The 5,953-nt window shown below is 38.5% G+C and overlaps 1 pseudogene; it reads right to left on the reverse strand.

Moving 5' to 3' along the window:
• Window positions 1-4,247: 4,247 nt before the first annotated feature.
• Window positions 4,248-4,668, reverse strand: LOC114050795 (annotated as a pseudogene).
• Between the last annotated feature and the right edge of the window lie 1,285 nt (window positions 4,669-5,953).

Below are 5,953 nucleotides of genomic sequence, written 5' to 3' on the forward strand. Positions count from 1 at the left end.
TAACTTAGTCATTCACAGTGGTTCTTCAGACAGTATTGCTGTTACTATATACAATGTTTTCTTGGTTCTGCTCATTTCACTCTTCATTATTTCATGCAAGTCTTTTGATGTTTTTCTCAAATCAATCAGCTCATCATTTCCTTTAGCACCATAGCATTCCATCACAATTGTTGTGTTTTAAAAAAATATTTTATATTTATATATTTATTATATTTATATTTCATTATATCTTGTTTTTCTGATAGAATACAAGCTCCTCGAGGGCAGGGACTTTCTTTTTCATCTTCCTATCCCTAATGCTTGGCACATCCTGTGACCATAATAAAAACTTGTTGATCAATTTGTAGCTTGCTGTGGTTTGTTGTGTTCTGGGTTCCACCGTCTAGGGATCAGAATTTTAGGTCATTTCATTCATTTTGCAGCCAAGTCCATAGAGGGAAGGAAAATTCTCTAGTGGCAGTTTTAGCCTTAAAGCACAGAAACAACTGAGACGGTGGAGGGAGAACTGGCACCTATCTTTTATTTCCCTCCCCCCCCCCCCCCCCCCCCGTCCTCCCATACTCTGTTGAGAACATCCAGGGTTCTGGTTTCCCTGTCCTTGTAGAAGAGTTCAGGAATGTCAGCCAGGCAGCCAGGAAGAGAACTGTCACATCTCCATCTAGGTCATCTGAGCCTTTAGCTACTCTTGCCTGATCCCTCTGTTTCCCAGAATGCTGTGCTGTAAGCAAGCAGTCTGTCAGCTTTACACCTGCTGGCTCATATCACTCTTTTCTGTTAAAGGGACTTTTAAAATCCAAATGAAATGTGTTACTGGGGACAAAAATGCACATCTGTGCTGAAATCAGAGCAGCCAATTAAAAAAAAATGTTAAAGTACTGAAAGGGAAGAATTGTCTTTAAAAGTCATTTGTCACAGTTCCTTTCCCTCCCTCCCCCTTCAGGATCCTTTATGGTTCCCAGAGGTTTAGGAGAAGTCTGACCTGAGAGACTTAAGGTATTTGAATCTTTCTTCCCTTCTACTGGAGTCATTTGAAAACAGCCCTCAGAGGAAACAAACTAACAAGCAAGTACTTTTTTTTCTTTCTTAAAAACAAAAAACACCATATTTTATTGATGCTTTTTGTTATTACATCATTCCAGATAGAGCACCCCCTTGTAACAAAGAAAAAACAATTAATCAAAAACATCTGATACAGTGATAGAATATGACAATGTATTTGGTCATAATAGTTCCTGTCTCTCTTCCCTGGGGAGTGGAGGTGGGAGTGGGGGGGGGGTAGGGGAGAATATGCTTCCTTATATGTTCTCTAAGACTGTCCCTGGGCTTTTAGTTATTCAGAATTTTAGTTTCCTTTTAGTGGTCTTTTCATTTATATCTTTGTGTATATTGTTTTATCATTCTGCTTTATTTCAGTCTGCACCAGTTCACACAAACTTCTTAATTATATGATCTTTGTTTCTTACTGCACAATAATATTCCATTACATTCCTCTAACATAGAGGTGTTATTTTTTTTAAAGTCCATTTCCAATCAATGAGCATCCATTATGTTTCCAGTTCTTTGCTATTGCAGTGGCTGCCATCTCATGGAGGATGGCTGTGGATCCTTGCTAACGGGAATGTATGACCAAAAGATCCTTGTTGAGCTTTGCCTGTTCTCATGACTAGAGTTTGTTTTGAAGATGATTTGTGACTAAGTCAGGACTGTGGGCCATAAGGAGGGAGCTGAGACACGTTTTGGCTTCCTTTGAGGTAGCCACGTTTTGGGGGCACAGCCAATACCAGTTCTTCTTTGGACTTTCATGAGGGAAGAGAAGGGTTTTTATTTCCCTTTCCCTGGGCAGCAGTGGTGACTGCATTGCACATGGAAATAAAAACAAGGGCTTGCCTAGATGAAAGGGAGACTGGCCCTTGTTTTATATTTCGTCCCAAGAAATGGATATTTCCAGTCCTGTCAGTAACCCTGTGAGTTGAAGAAGCTGGGATCTGGTCACTCAGCAGGAGATGATTTTGATAATAGCTCCTCTGAAGAGAAGATGAATACAACCTAGTGAATGCTAAGGCTGAAAGGAGTAAGAAAGCCCAAGCCATACTCTGGCTTGTCAGACTTGTGAGTTCCTCAGACAGGAGAGATCCAAGGAGAAACTTTGTGGGAGGTAGGAAGTGAGAGGATGTCCAAAGAGAAGATGGCAGAATTTAGACCCTGTCCCTGCATCAGACAGAGAGGAAAAGCAAAACCATAATGGTTTGGGAAGGCAGGGACTGTGGCCACTGCTGTCTTAGCCTCTATGCCTCTGCAGCTTTAAAGAGAAGAAGATGCAAAGACTCCAGCTAATATCAAGATAATGTAACCAGGGGTTGACAGACGGACCTGATGCAGAATACTGAACTCTGAGTGCTAGGGAAACAGAATCCAGGGAATCCCGTTCTTCCAGCCTCTGCCTTTCCCCACACTCTCTTATTCTCTCTAGAGAGAGATGAGTTTAATATACCAACACTTATTCTTTAAGAGTTTGTTTGCTTTCTGATTTTCCATTTATCTTTAATGAAACCATTTCCTTTTTAAAAATTTATTTATTCCCCAATTGATAAATGGTCAAAGAATATGAACAGGCAGTTCTCAGATGAAGAAATTAAAGCCATCTATAGTCATATGAAAAAAATGCTCTAAATCATTATTGATTAGAGAAATGCAAATCAAAACAACTCTGAGGTACCATATCACACTTATCAGATTGGCCAACATGACAAAACAGGAAAATGATAAATGTTGGAGAAGATGTGGGAAAATTGGAACATTAATGCATTGTTGGTGGAATTGTGAAATGATCCAACCATTTTGGAGAGCAATTTGGAACTATGCCCAAAGGGCTATAAAAATGTGCATACCCTTTGACCCAGCAATGGCACTTCTAAGGCTGTATCCCAAAGAGATCATACAAATGTGAGAAGGACCCACATGTACAAAGATATTTATAGCAGTTCTTTTTGTGGTGGCAAAGAATTGGAAACTGAGAGGATGCCCATCAATTGAGGCATGACTGAACAAGTTGTGGGATATGAATATAATGGAATACTATTGTGCTATAAGAAATGATGAGCAGGAGGACTTCAGAAAAACCTGGAAGGTATGGACTGATGATGAGTGAAGTGAGCAGAACCAGGAGAACATTGTACATAGTAATAGCCACGTTGTGCAATGACTAACGTTGATAGACTTAGCTCTTCTCCACAATGCAAGGATCTAAGACATCTCCAAAGGTCTCATGAAGGAAAATGCTATATACATCCAAAGAAAGAACTATGGAGTTTGAATGCAGGTGGAAGCATACTATTTGCTATTTTTTTCCTTCTCTTTTGTTCTGTTTCCTTTTTCTGGTGGTTCCTCCTATTGGTTCTAATTCTTCCTTACAATATGACTAATGTGAAAGTATGTTTAATAAGAATATATATGTATAGCCTATATCAGATTGTGCGCTGTCTTGGGGAGGGAGGGGGAGAAAAATGTAAAACTCAAAAGCTTATGGAAGTGATTGTTGATAAATCAAAATAAATTAATAAAAAAAAATAAAATAAGAATTCTCCTTTCCAACTGGTCAACAAGATGAAATAAAGAAGAGATACTTCTATTAATCAAAGTAATCCTGATTATTGTGTGAATCCTTACAGGGCAGGCAATGACTTTAACTAGATAGAGGTGTTTCTCAGTTCTAAATCTGGTTAACACCCTTAATCTATTTTCTCTGACTTTAGCTTTCATTCTTAAGCTTTTATACACTTTCCTGAGAGAAAATTGTCTGGCTTTAAACTAGAATAATTTGAAGATTAAAGAAAATAAATTTCCAAAATTTGGGGTGGGAGAGGGAAGGCTTTAGTTGGCTTCTATAAATTGAAATTGTAACAAAATAGCATAGTCAGGGAAAACAGATATACAATTAGCCATGTCCAAAAAGGTATGTCCCAATCCACAACTCCAGTATATCGCTTTTCTGTCAAGAGGTGAGAAACATGCTTCATTCTCATTTCTTCAGGGTTATGGTTGGACATTGCACTGTTTAGAGTTCTTAACTCTTTTGAAGTTGTTTTTCTTTACTATGTTGTAGTCTTTGTATAAATTTTTCTTTACATTCTGCTCCCTTCATTCCACATTAATTCATATAAGTCCCCATAGCTTTTTCTGAACTTATCTCTTTCATCATTTCTTTTTTTTTTTACTGAAAATTTTCAACTATGACAAAGACATCATACTTATGATCTTGGTCTTTCCTTCTTGTCTTTGTACAAGGCCAGAAGAGAAACATTTGCAACTTTTACAACCTTGAATTGGACCCCAGGAACATCACCAACAGCATGACCTTTTCGACCAAATCCAGCAACCAAAACTTCATCATTTTCCTCAATAAAGTTCAAGCAGTCATCATTGGGAACAAAGGCAGTAATTTTTTTGCCATTTTTAATTAGCTGGACTCTCACACACTTCCTGATGGAAAAATTGGGCTGCTTGGCTTCCACACCAACTTTTCCCAAGACAATCCCTTTTGCATGAGATGCTCCTCCAAATGGAGGCAGTGCCCAAATGAGCTTTCTTATATTGTTTGTCATGACACTTTTGGTCTCTCCTATGGCTTCAGAGCTTTCTAGCAGCATGAAGACCACGGCACTTACCCATGCTGCCGCCGTCCGGGTCAAGAGGAAAGAGAGAAGGAAGGAAGTGCGTGCCCACAATCCCATCATTTCTTATGGTATAATAATACTCCATTATGTTCATATAACAATGTGTTCAGGTATTTCACAACTGATGAACATCCATTTCATTTCTAGATTTTTGCTGCAACAATAAGTGCTGCTTTGAATATTTTTGTACATATCTTCCACTTTCTTTGATCTCTCTGAGGTATAAGCCTAGTAGTAGTATTTCTGGGTCAAAGGCTACGCAAAATTTAGTGACTATTGGGGTATGGTTCCAAGTTGCTTTCCAGAACGGCTGCACCACTTCTCAGTGCCAACAAAAATACACAAGTATGCCTGTTTTTCCATAACCCTTTCAACAATTGCCATTTTCCCTTTTTGTCATCTGTTCTGATGGGCACAAGAAAGAACCATCATTTATGATTCTGAACATTTTTCCATATGGTGGTTGATGGTTTGCCTTTCTTCTTTGCCTATTCATATTCTTTGAAAATTGCCAGTTCATAGTTGTGTGACCCTGGGCAAGTCACTTAACCCCATTGCCCAGCCAAAAAAACCCCAAAAAACTAAAAAACCAAAAACCAAGAACAACAACAACAACAACAACAGCAACAAAAGAAAACTGTCAGTTCATAACTACTGAGAAAGGCTCCTATTCCCATATATTTGCATCAATTCCACGTATATCTGGGATAGCAGACCTTGATCAGATAAACAGTGCAAAAATCTGTTCAGTTAGATGTTTATTTTCTGATTTTAGCTGTATTGATCTTTGTGAAAACTTTCTCAATCTTATGTATTCAAAATTGCTCATGTTATCTCTAGTGATCCTTTCTATCCCTTGTTTGATCAGGTATTCTTCCTCTATCTGTAGTTGTAAAAGGCATTTCCTCCCATTTTCTTCTAATTTGCTTATGATGTGATCTTATATACCTACAAAAGAAACAAGAAAAGGAAGAAGGGGAGGGAAAGAATTAAAAAAAAAACAACAACAGCAACTCACAATCGGGCATCTCCTATATGCCAGACGCTCTGTTAAGCATTTTTTCCCACGATGACCCTATGAGGTGGGTGCTAATATTACTCCCATTTTGCAGCTAAGGAAACTGAAGAAGACAGAAGTTAAGTGACTTGCCCAGGATCACACAACTAGTGTCTGAGGCAAGATATGAACTCAGGTCTTCCTGACTCTAGGTCCTTATCTATTGTTCCACCTAGCTGCTTGTAGGTTATATAGCAGTTTGGAACTTATTGTAGTGTATGAT

The sequence above is a fragment of the Vombatus ursinus genome, unplaced genomic scaffold (genome assembly GCF_900497805.2).
Source record: "Vombatus ursinus unplaced genomic scaffold, bare-nosed wombat genome assembly UNPS02014801.1, whole genome shotgun sequence".
NCBI classification, from domain to species: domain Eukaryota; kingdom Metazoa; phylum Chordata; class Mammalia; order Diprotodontia; family Vombatidae; genus Vombatus; species Vombatus ursinus.